Genomic DNA, 13,505 nt, shown 5'->3' on the forward strand with positions numbered 1-13,505 from the left:
CGGAGAATTTGGCAAAAATTTGAAAATTTCGAGGAGCACACCCCTCAAAACGGACCCCCCATTTTTATTGCATTTTTATACTCGTTGGTACTACTTTTTTCCAAGGGGTTACCAGAGGGGTGAAAATGAGTTGATTTGAGCTTTAAACAGCCAATAAATTGGCTGGGAAACTGGCATTTTCCAAAACCGGAAGTGGCATTTAATGTCCTTTCTCTTTGACTTTTTAGGGTTTAAAGACCTGCTGCATCCATTTTTCACATTTTTAAGCCTGTTTAGACACCTTTTGGGCCACTCGGAGAATTTGGCAAAAATTTGAAAATTTCGAGGAGCACACCCCTCAAAACGGACCCCCCATTTTTATTGCATTTTTATACTCGTTGGAACTTCTTTTTTCCAAAGGGTTACCAGAGGGGTGAAAAATGAGTTGATCTGAGCTTTAAACAGCCAATAAATTGGCTGGGAAACTGGCATTTTCCAAAACCGGAAGTGGCATTTAATGTCCTTTCTCTTTGACTTTTTAGGGTTTAAAGACCTGCTTCATCCATTTTTCACATTTTTAAGCCTGTTTAGACACCTTTTGGGCCACTCGGAGAATTTTGCAAAAATTTGAAAATTTCGAGGAGCACACCCCCTCAAAACGGACCCCCCATTTTTATTGCATTTTTATACTCGTTGGAACTTCTTTTTACCAAGGGGTTACCAGAGGGGTGAAAATGAGTTGATTTGAGCTTTAAACAGCCAATAAATTGGCTGGGAAACTGGCATTTTCCAAAACCGGAAGTGGCATTTAATGTCCTTTCTCTTTGACTTTTTAGGGTTTAAAGACCTGCTGCATCCACTTTTCACATTTTTAAGCCTGTTTAGACACCTTTTGGGCCACTCGGAGAATTTGGCAAAAATTTGAAAATTTCGAGGAGCACACCCCTCAAAACGGACCCCCCATTTTTATTGCATTTTTATACTCGTTGGAACTTCTTTTTTCCAAGGGGTTACCAGAGGGGTGAAAATGAGTTGATTTGAGCTTTAAACAGCCAATAAATTGGCTGGGAAACTGGCATTTTCCAAAACCGGAAGTGGCATTTAATGTCCTTTCTCTTTGACTTTTTAGGGTTTAAAGACCTGCTTCATCCATTTTTCACATTTTTAAGCCTGTTTAGACACCTTTTGGGCCACTCGGAGAATTTGGCAAAAATTTGAAAATTTCGAGGAGCACACCCCCTCAAAACGGACCCCCCATTTTTATTGCATTTTTATACTCGTTGGAACTTCTTTTTACCAAGGGGTTACCAGAGGGGTGAAAATGAGTTGATTTGAGCTTTAAACAGCCAATTGGCTGGGAAACTGGCATTTTCCAAAACCGGAAGTGGCATTTAATGTCCTTTCTCTTTGACTTTTTAGGGTTTAAAGACCTGCTGCATCCACTTTTCACATTTTTAAGCCTGTTTAGACACCTTTTGGGCCACTCGGAGAATTTGGCAAAAATTTGAAAATTTCGAGGAGCACACCCCTCAAAACGGACCCCCCATTTTTATTGCATTTTTATACTCGTTGGAACTTCTTTTTTCCAAGGGGTTACCAGAGGGGTGAAAATGAGTTGATTTGAGCTTTAAACAGCCAATAAATTGGCTGGGAAACTGGCATTTTCCAAAACCGGAATTGGCATTTAATGTCCTTTCTCCTTGACTTTTTAGGGTTTAAAGACCTGCTGCATCCATTTTTCACATTTTTAAGCCTGTTTAGACACCTTTTGGGCCACTCGGAGAATTTGGCAAAAATTTGAAAATTTCGAGGAGCACACCCCTCAAAACGGGCCCCCCATTTTTATTGCATTTTTATACTCGTTGGAACTTCTTTTTACCAAGGGGTTACCAGAGGGGTGAAAATGAGTTGATTTGAGCTTTAAACAGCCAATAAATTGGCTGGGAAACTGGCATTTTCCAAAACCGGAAGTGGCATTTAATGTCCTTTCTCTTTGACTTTTTAGGGTTTAAAGACCTGCTGCATCCATTTTTCACATTTTTAAGCCTGTTTAGACACCTTTTGGGCCACTCGGAGAATTTGGCAAAAATTTGAAAATTTCGAGGAGCACACCCCTCAAAACGGACCCCCCATTTTTATTGCATTTTTATACTCGTTGGAACTTCTTTTTTCCAAAGGGTTACCAGAGGGGTGAAAATGAGTTGATTTGAGCTTTAAACAGCCAATAAATTGGCTGGGAAACTGGCATTTTCCAAAACCGGAAGTGGCATTTAATGTCCTTTCTCTTTGACTTTTTAGGGTTTAAAGACCTGCTTCATCCATTTTTCACATTTTTAAGCCTGTTTAGACACCTTTTGGGCCACTCGGAGAATTTGGCAAAAATTTGAAAATTTCGAGGAGCACACCCCTCAAAACGGACCCCCCATTTTTATTGCATTTTTATACTCGTTGGAACTTCTTTTTACCAAGGGGTTACCAGAGGGGTGAAAAATGAGTTGATTTGAGCTTTAAACAGCCAATAAATTGGCTGGGAAACTGGCATTTTCCAAAACCGGAAGTGGCATTTAATGTCCTTTCTCTTTGACTTTTTAGGGTTTAAAGACCTGCTGCATCCATTTTTCACATTTTTAAGCCTGTTTAGACACCTTTTGGGCCACTCGGAGAATTTGGCAAAAATTTGAAAATTTCGAGGAGCACACCCCTCAAAACGGACCCCCCATTTTTATTGCATTTTTATACTCGTTGGAACTTCTTTTTTCCAAGGGGTTACCAGAGGGGTGAAAATGAGTTGATTTGAGCTTTAAACAGCCAATAAATTGGCTGGGAAACTGGCATTTTCCAAAACCGGAAGTGGCATTTAATGTCCTTTCTCTTTGACTTTTTAGGGTTTAAAGACCTGCTTCATCCATTTTTCACTTTTTTAAGCCTGTTTAGACACCTTTTGGGCCACTCGGAGAATTTGGCAAAAATTTGAAAATTTCGAGGAGCACACCCCCTGAAAACGGACCCCCCATTTTTATTGCATTTTTATACTCGTTGGAACTTCTTTTTACCAAGGGGTTACCAGAGGGGTGAAAATGAGTTGATTTGAGCTTTAAACAGCCAATAAATTGGCTGGGAAACTGGCATTTTCCAAAACCGGAAGTGGCATTTAATGTCCTTTCTCTTTGACTTTTTAGGGTTTAAAGACCTGCTGCATCCACTTTTCACATTTTTAAGCCTGTTTAGACACCTTTTGGGCCACTCGGAGAATTTGGCAAAAATTTGAAAATTTCGAGGAGCACACCCCTCAAAACGGACCCCCCATTTTTATTGCATTTTTATACTCGTTGGAACTTCTTTTTTTCAAGGGGTTACCAGAGGGGTGAAAATGAGTTGATTTGAGCTTTAAACAGCCAATAAATTGGCTGGGAAACTGGCATTTTCCAAAACCGGAAGTGGCATTTAATGTCCTTTCTCTTTGACTTTTTAGGGTTTAAAGACCTGCTTCATCCATTTTTCACATTTTTAAGCCTGTTTAGACACCTTTTGGGCCACTCGGAGAATTTGGCAAAAATTTGAAAATTTCGAGGAGCACACCCCTCAAAACGGACCCCCCATTTTTATTGCAATTTTATACTCGTTGGAACTTCTTTTTACCAAGGGGTTACCAGAGGGGTGAAAAATGAGTTGATTTGAGCTTTAAACAGCCAAAAAAATTGGCTGGGAAACTGGCATTTTCCAAAACCGGAAGTGGCATTTAATGTCCTTTCTCCTTGACTTTTTAGGGTTTAAAGACCTGCTGCATCCATTTTTCACATTTTTAAGCCTGTTTAGACACCTTTTGGGCCACTCGGAGAATTTGGCAAAAATTTTAAAATTTCGAGGAGCACACCCCTCAAAACGGACCCCCCATTTTTATTGCATTTTTATACTCGTTGGAACTACTTTTTTCCAAGGGGTTACCAGAGGGGTGAAAATGAGTTGATTTGAGCTTTAAACAGCCAATAAATTGGCTGTGAAACTGGCATTTTCCAAAACCGGAAGTGGCATTTAATGTCCTTTCTCTTTGACTTTTTAGGGTTTAAAGACCTGCTGCATCCATTTTTCACATTTTTAAGCCTGTTTAGACACCTTTTGGGCCACTCGGAGAATTTGGCAAAAATTTGAAAATTTCGAGGAGCACACCCCTCAAAACGGACCCCCCATTTTTATTGCATTTTTATACTCGTTGGAACTTCTTTTTTCCAAGGGGTTACCAGAGGGGTGAAAATGAGTTGATTTGAGCTTTAAACAGCCAATAAATTGGCTGGGAAACTGGCATTTTCCAAAACCGGAAGTGGCATTTAATGTCCTTTCTCTTTGACTTTTTAGGGTTTAAAGACCTGCTTCATCCATTTTTCACATTTTTAAGCCTGTTTAGACACCTTTTGGGCCACTCGGAGAATTTGGCAAAAATTTGAAAATTTCGAGGAGCACACCCCCTCAAAACGGACCCCCCATTTTTATTGCATTTTTATACTCGTTGGAACTTCTTTTTACCAAGGGGTTACCAGAGGGGTGAAAATGAGTTGATTTGAGCTTTAAACAGCCAATAAATTGGCTGGGAAACTGGCATTTTCCAAAACCGGAAGTGGCATTTAATGTCCTTTCTCTTTGACTTTTTAGGGTTTAAAGACCTGCTGCATCCACTTTTCACATTTTTAAGCCTGTTTAGACACCTTTTGGGCCACTCGGAGAATTTGGCAAAAATTTGAAAATTTCGAGGAGCACACCCCTCAAAACGGACCCCCCATTTTTATTGCATTTTTATACTCGTTGGAACTTCTTTTTTCCAAGGGGTTACCAGAGGGGTGAAAATGAGTTGATTTGAGCTTTAAACAGCCAATAAATTGGCTGGGAAACTGGCATTTTCCAAAACCGGAATTGGCATTTAATGTCCTTTCTCTTTGACTTTTTAGGGTTTAAAGACCTGCTTCATCCATTTTTCACATTTTTAAGCCTGTTTAGACACCTTTTGGGCCACTCGGAGAATTTGGCAAAAATTTGAAAATTTCGAGGAGCACACCCCTCAAAACGGACCCCCCATTTTTATTGCATTTTTATACTCATTGGAACTTCTTTTTACCAAGGGGTTACCAGAGGGGTGAAAAATGAGTTGATTTGAGCTTTAAACAGCCAATAAATTGGCTGGGAAACTGGCATTTTCCAAAACCGGAAGTGGCATTTAATGTCCTTTCTCCTTGACTTTTTAGGGTTTAAAGACCTGCTGCATCCATTTTTCACATTTTTAAGCCTGTTTAGACACCTTTTGGGCCACTCGGAGAATTTGGCAAAAATTTGAAAATTTCGAGGAGCACACCCCTCAAAACGGACCCCCCATTTTTATTGCATTTTTATACTCGTTGGAACTTCTTTTTTCCAAGGGGTTACCAGAGGGGTGAAAATGAGTTGATTTGAGCTTTAAACAGCCAATAAATTGGCTGGGAAACTGGCATTTTCCAAAACCGGAAGTGGCATTTAATGTCCTTTCTCTTTGACTTTTTAGGGTTTAAAGACCTGCTTCATCCATTTTTCACATTTTTAAGCCTGTTTAGACACCTTTTGGGCCACTCGGAGAATTTGGCAAAAATTTGAAAATTTCGAGGAGCACACCCCTCAAAACGGACCCCCCATTTTTATTGCATTTTTATACTCGTTGGAACTTCTTTTTTCCAAAGGGTTACCAGAGGGGTGAAAATGAGTTGATTTGAGCTTTAAACAGCCAATAAATTGGCTGGGAAACTGGCATTTTCCAAAACCGGAAGTGGCATTTAATGTCCTTTCTCTTTGACTTTTTAGGGTTTAAAGACCTGCTTCATCCATTTTTCACATTTTTAAGCCTGTTTAGACACCTTTTGGGCCACTCGGAGAATTTGGCAAAAATTTGAAAATTTCGAGGAGCACACCCCTCAAAACGGACCCCCCATTTTTATTGCATTTTTATACTCGTTGGAACTTCTTTTTACCAAGGGGTTACCAGAGGGGTGAAAATGAGTTGATTTGAGCTTTAAACAGCCAATAAATTGGCTGGGAAACTGGCATTTTCCAAAACCGGAAGTGGCATTTAATGTCCTTTCTCTTTGACTTTTTAGGGTTTAAAGACCTGCTGCATCCATTTTTCACATTTTTAAGCCTGTTTAGACACCTTTTGGGCCACTCGGAGAATTTGGCAAAAATTTGAAAATTTCGAGGAGCACACCCCTCAAAACGGACCCCCCATTTTTATTGCATTTTTATACTCGTTGGAACTTCTTTTTTCCAAAGGGTTACCAGAGGGGTGAAAAATGAGTTGATTTGAGCTTTAAACAGCCAATAAATTGGCTGGGAAACTGGCATTTTCCAAAACCGGAAGTGGCATTTAATGTCCTTTCTCTTTGACTTTTTAGGGTTTAAAGACCTGCTTCATCCATTTTTCACATTTTTAAGCCTGTTTAGACACCTTTTGGGCCACTCGGAGAATTTGGCAAAAATTTGAAAATTTCGAGGAGCACACCCCCTCAAAACGGACCCCCCATTTTTATTGCATTTTTATACTCGTTGGAACTTCTTTTTACCAAGGGGTTACCAGAGGGGTGAAAATGAGTTGATTTGAGCTTTAAACAGCCAATAAATTGGCTGGGAAACTGGCATTTTCCAAAACCGGAAGTGGCATTTAATGTCCTTTCTCTTTGACTTTTTAGGGTTTAAAGACCTGCTGCATCCACTTTTCACATTTTTAAGCCTGTTTAGACACCTTTTGGGCCACTCGGAGAATTTGGCAAAAATTTGAAAATTTCGAGGAGCACACCCCTCAAAACGGACCCCCCATTTTTATTGCATTTTTATACTCGTTGGAACTTCTTTTTTCCAAGGGGTTACCAGAGGGGTGAAAATGAGTTGATTTGAGCTTTAAACAGCCAATAAATTGGCTGGGAAACTGGCATTTTCCAAAACCGGATGTGGCATTTAATGTCCTTTCTCTTTGACTTTTTAGGGTTTAAAGACCTGCTGCATCCATTTTTCACATTTTTAAGCCTTTTTAGACACCTTTTGGGCCACTCGGAGAATTTGGCAAAAATTTGAAAATTTCGAGGAGCACACCCCTCAAAACGGACCCCCCATTTTTATTGCATTTTTATACTCGTTGGAACTTCTTTTTACCAAGGGGTTACCAGAGGGGTGAAAATGAGTTGATTTGAGCTTTAAACAGCCAATAAATTGGCTGGGAAACTGGCATTTTCCAAAATCGGAAGTGGCATTTAATGTCCTTTCTCTTTGACTTTTTAGGGTTTAAAGACCTGCTGCATCCATTTTTCACATTTTTAAGCCTGTTTAGACACCTTTTGGGCCACTCGGAGAATTTGGCAAAAATTTGAAAATTTCGAGGAGCACACCCCTCAAAATGGACCCCCCATTTTTATTGCATTTTTATACTCGTTGGAACTTCTTTTTTCCAAAGGGTTACCAGAGGGGTGAAAATGTGTTGATTTGAGCTTTAAACAGCCAATAAATTGGCTGGGAAACTGGCATTTTCCAAAACCGGAAGTGGCATTTAATGTCCTTTCTCTTTGACTTTTTAGGGTTTAAAGACCTGCTTCATCCATTTTTCACATTTTTAAGCCTGTTTAGACACCTTTTGGGCCACTCGGAGAATTTGGCAAAAATTTGAAAATTTCGAGGAGCACACCCCCTCAAAACGGACCCCCCATTTTTATTGCATTTTTATACTCGTTGGAACTTCTTTTTACCAAGGGGTTACCAGAGGGGTGAAAATGAGTTGATTTGAGCTTTAAACAGCCAATAAATTGGCTGGGAAACTGGCATTTTCCAAAACCGGAAGTGGCATTTAATGTCCTTTCTCTTTGACTTTTTAGGGTTTAAAGACCTGCTTCATCCATTTTTCACATTTTTAAGCCTGTTTAGACACCTTTTGGGCCACTCGGAGAATTTGGCAAAAATTTGAAAATTTCAAGGAGCACACCCCCTGAAAACGGACCCCCCATTTTTATTGCATTTTTATACTCGTTGGAACTTCTTTTTACCAAGGGGTTACCAGAGGGGTGAAAATGAGTTGATTTGAGCTTTAAACAGCCAATAAATTGGCTGGGAAACTGGCATTTTCCAAAACCGGAAGTGGCATTTAATGTCCTTTCTCTTTGACTTTTTAGGGTTTAAAGACCTGCTGCATCCACTTTTCACATTTTTAAGCCTGTTTAGACACCTTTTGGGCCACTCGGAGAATTTGGCAAAAATTTGAAAATTTCGAGGAGCACACCCCTCAAAACGGACCCCCCATTTTTATTGCATTTTTATACTCGTTGGAACTTCTTTTTTCCAAGGGGTTACCAGAGGGGTGAAAATGAGTTGATTTGAGCTTTAAACAGCCAATAAATTGGCTGGGAAACTGGCATTTTCCAAAACCGGATGTGGCATTTAATGTCCTTTCTCTTTGACTTTTTAGGGTTTAAAGACCTGCTGCATCCATTTTTCACATTTTTAAGCCTTTTTAGACACCTTTTGGGCCACTCGGAGAATTTGGCAAAAATTTGAAAATTTCGAGGAGCACACCCCTCAAAACGGACCCCCCATTTTTATTGCATTTTTATACTCGTTGGAACTTCTTTTTACCAAGGGGTTACCAGAGGGGTGAAAATGAGTTGATTTGAGCTTTAAACAGCCAATAAATTGGCTGGGAAACTGGCATTTTCCAAAATCGGAAGTGGCATTTAATGTCCTTTCTCTTTGACTTTTTAGGGTTTAAAGACCTGCTGCATCCATTTTTCACATTTTTAAGCCTGTTTAGACACCTTTTGGGCCACTCGGAGAATTTGGCAAAAATTTGAAAATTTCGAGGAGCACACCCCTCAAAATGGACCCCCCATTTTTATTGCATTTTTATACTCGTTGGAACTTCTTTTTTCCAAAGGGTTACCAGAGGGGTGAAAATGTGTTGATTTGAGCTTTAAACAGCCAATAAATTGGCTGGGAAACTGGCATTTTCCAAAACCGGAAGTGGCATTTAATGTCCTTTCTCTTTGACTTTTTAGGGTTTAAAGACCTGCTTCATCCATTTTTCACATTTTTAAGCCTGTTTAGACACCTTTTGGGCCACTCGGAGAATTTGGCAAAAATTTGAAAATTTCGAGGAGCACACCCCCTCAAAACGGACCCCCCATTTTTATTGCATTTTTATACTCGTTGGAACTTCTTTTTACCAAGGGGTTACCAGAGGGGTGAAAATGAGTTGATTTGAGCTTTAAACAGCCAATAAATTGGCTGGGAAACTGGCATTTTCAAAAACCGGAAGTGGCATTTAATGTCCTTTCTCTTTGACTTTTTAGGGTTTAAAGACCTGCTTCATCCATTTTTCACATTTTTAAGCCTGTTTAGACACCTTTTGGGCCACTCGGAGAATTTGGCAAAAATTTGAAAATTTCAAGGAGCACACCCCCTGAAAACGGACCCCCCATTTTTATTGCATTTTTATACTCGTTGGAACTTCTTTTTACCAAGGGGTTACCAGAGGGGTGAAAATGAGTTGATTTGAGCTTTAAACAGCCAATAAATTGGCTGGGAAACTGGCATTTTCCAAAACCGGAAGTGGCATTTAATGTCCTTTCTCTTTGACTTTTTAGGGTTTAAAGACCTGCTGCATCCACTTTTCACATTTTTAAGCCTGTTTAGACACCTTTTGGGCCACTCGGAGAATTTGGCAAAAATTTGAAAATTTCGAGGAGCACACCCCTCAAAACGGACCCCCCATTTTTATTGCATTTTTATACTCGTTGGAACTTCTTTTTTCCAAGGGGTTACCAGAGGGGTGAAAATGAGTTGATTTGAGCTTTAAACAGCCAATAAATTGGCTGGGAAACTGGCATTTTCCAAAACCGGAATTGGCATTTAATGTCCTTTCTCTTTGACTTTTTAGGGTTTAAAGACCTGCTTCATCCATTTTTCACATTTTTAAGCCTGTTTAGACACCTTTTGGGCCACTCGGAGAATTTGGCAAAAATTTGAAAATTTAGAGGAGCACACCTTTCAAAACGGACCCCCCATTTTTATTGCATTTTTATACTCGTTGGAACTTCTTTTTACCAAGGGGTTACCAGAGGGGTGAAAAATGAGTTGATTTGAGCTTTAAACAGCCAAAAAAATTGGCTGGGAAACTGGCATTTTCCAAAACCGGAAGTGGCATTTAATGTCCTTTCTCCTTGACTTTTTAGGGTTTAAAGACCTGCTGCATCCATTTTTCACATTTTTAAGCCTGTTTAGACACCTTTTGGGCCACTCGGAGAATTTGGCAAAAATTTGAAAATTTCGAGGAGCACACCCCTCAAAACGGACCCCCCATTTTTATTGCATTTTTATACTCGTTGGAACTTCTTTTTTCCAAGGGGTTACCAGAGGGGTGAAAATGAGTTGATTTGAGCTTTAAACAGCCAATAAATTGGCTGGGAAACTGGCATTTTCCAAAACCGGAAGTGGCATTTAATGTCCTTTCTCTTTGACTTTTTAGGGTTTAAAGACCTGCTGCATCCATTTTTCACATTTTTAAGCCTGTTTAGACACCTTTTGGGCCACTCGGAGAATTTGGCAAAAATTTGAAAATTTCGAGGAGCACACCCCTCAAAACGGACCCCCCATTTTTATTGCATTTTTATACTCGTTGGAACTTCTTTTTTCCAAAGGGTTACCAGAGGGGTGAAAATGAGTTGATTTGAGCTTTAAACAGCCAATAAATTGGCTGGGAAACTGGCATTTTCCAAAACCGGAAGTGGCATTTAATGTCCTTTCTCTTTGACTTTTTAGGGTTTAAAGACCTGCTTCATCCATTTTTCACATTTTTAAGCCTGTTTAGACACCTTTTGGGCCACTCGGAGAATTTGGCAAAAATTTGAAAATTTCGAGGAGCACACCCCTCAAAACGGACCCCCCATTTTTATTGCATTTTTATACTCGTTGGAACTTCTTTTTACCAAGGGGTTACCAGAGGGGTGAAAAATGAGTTGATTTGAGCTTTAAACAGCCAATAAATTGGCTGGGAAACTGGCATTTTCCAAAACCGGAAGTGGCATTTAATGTCCTTTCTCCTTGACTTTTTAGGGTTTAAAGACCTGCTGCATCCATTTTTCACATTTTTAAGCCTGTTTAGACACCTTTTGGGCCACTCGGAGAATTTGGCAAAAATTTGAAAATTTCGAGGAGCACACCCCTCAAAACGGACCCCCCATTTTTATTGCATTTTTATACTCGTTGGAACTTCTTTTTTCCAAGGGGTTACCAGAGGGGTGAAAATGAGTTGATTTGAGCTTTAAACAGCCAATAAATTGGCTGGGAAACTGGCATTTTCCAAAACCGGAAGTGGCATTTAATGTCCTTTCTCTTTGACTTTTTAGGGTTTAAAGACCTGCTTCATCCATTTTTCACATTTTTAAGCCTGTTTAGACACCTTTTGGGCCACTCGGAGAATTTTGCAAAAATTTGAAAATTTCGAGGAGCACACCCCCTCAAAACGGACCCCCCATTTTTATTGCATTTTTATACTCGTTGGAACTTCTTTTTACCAAGGGGTTACCAGAGGGGTGAAAATGAGTTGATTTGAGCTTTAAACAGCCAATAAATTGGCTGGGAAACTGGCATTTTCCAAAACCGGAAGTGGCATTTAATGTCCTTTCTCTTTGACTTTTTAGGGTTTAAAGACCTGCTGCATCCACTTTTCACATTTTTAAGCCTGTTTAGACACCTTTTGGGCCACTCGGAGAATTTGGCAAAAATTTGAAAATTTCGAGGAGCACACCCCTCAAAACGGACCCCCCATTTTTATTGCATTTTTATACTCGTTGGAACTTCTTTTTTCCAAGGGGTTACCAGAGGGGTGAAAATGAGTTGATTTGAGCTTTAAACAGCCAATAAATTGGCTGGGAAACTGGCATTTTCCAAAACCGGAAGTGGCATTTAATGTCCTTTCTCTTTGACTTTTTAGGGTTTAAAGACCTGCTTCATCCATTTTTCACATTTTTAAGCCTGTTTAGACACCTTTTGGGCCACTCGGAGAATTTGGCAAAAATTTGAAAATTTCGAGGAGCACACCCCTCAAAACGGACCCCCCATTTTTATTGCATTTTTATACTCGTTGGAACTTCTTTTTACCAAGGGGTTACCAGAGGGGTGAAAAATGAGTTGATTTGAGCTTTAAACAGCCAATCAATTGGCTGGGAAACTGGCATTTTCCAAAACCGGAAGTGGCATTTAATGTCCTTTCTCTTTGACTTTTTAGGGTTTAAAGACCTGCTGCATTCATTTTTCACATTTTTAAGCCTTTTTAGACACCTTTTGGGCCACTCGGAGAATTTGGCAAAAATTTGAAAATTTCGAGGAGCACACCCCTCAAAACGGACCCCCCATTTTTATTGCATTTTTATACTCGTTGGAACTTCTTTTTTCAAAGGGGTTACCAGAGGGGTGAAAATGAGTTGATTTGAGCTTTAAACAGCCAATAAATTGGCTGGGAAACTGGCATTTTCCAAAACCGGAAGTGGCATTTAATGTCCTTTCTCTTGACTTTTTAGGGTTTAAAGACCTGCTTCATCCATTTTTCACATTTTTAAGCCTGTTTAGACACCTTTTGGGCCACTCGGAGAATTTGGCAAAAATTTGAAAATTTCGAGGAGCACACCCCTCAAAACGGACCCCCCATTTTTATTGCATTTTTATACTCGTTGGAACTTCTTTTTACCAAGGGGTTACCAGAGGGGTGAAAAATGAGTTGATTTGAGCTTTAAACAGCCAATCAATTGGCTGGGAAACTGGCATTTTCCAAAACCGGAAGTGGCATTTAATGTCCTTTCTCTTTGACTTTTTAGGGTTTAAAGACCTGCTGCATCCATTTTTCACATTTTTAAGCCTGTTTAGACACCTTTTGGGCCACTCGGAGAATTTGGCAAAAATTTGAAAATTTCGAGGAGCACACCCCTCAAAACGGACCCCCCATTTTTATTGCATTTTTATACTCGTTGGAACTTCTTTTTACCAAGGGGTTACCAGAGGGGTGAAAATGAGTTGATTTGAGCTTTAAACAGCCAATAAATTGGCTGGGAATCTGGCATTTTCCAAAACCGGAAGTGGCATTTACTGTCCTTTCTCTTTGACTTTTTAGGGTTTAAAGACCTGCTGCATCCATTTTTCACATTTTTAAGCCTGTTTAGACACCTTTTGGGCCACCTGGAGAATTTGGCAAAAATTTGAAAATTTCGAGGAGCACACCCCCTCAAAACGGACCCCCCATTTTTATTGCATTTTTATACTCGTTGGAACTTCTTTTTTCCAAGGGGTTACCAGAGGGGTGAAAAATGAGTTGGTTTGAGCTTTAAAAAGCCAATCAATTGGCTGAGAAACTGGCATTTTCCAAAACCGGAAGTGGCATTTAATGTCCTTTCTCTTTGACTTCTTAGGGTTTAAAGACCTGCTTCATCCATTTTTCAAATTTTTAAGCCTGTTTAGACACCTTTTGGGCCACTCGGAGAATT

The sequence above is a fragment of the Staurois parvus genome, unplaced genomic scaffold, assembly GCF_062004578.1.
Source record: "Staurois parvus isolate SC_StPar_1 unplaced genomic scaffold, SC_StPar_1.0 ptg000096l, whole genome shotgun sequence".
Taxonomy (NCBI): Eukaryota; Metazoa; Chordata; class Amphibia; order Anura; family Ranidae; genus Staurois; species Staurois parvus.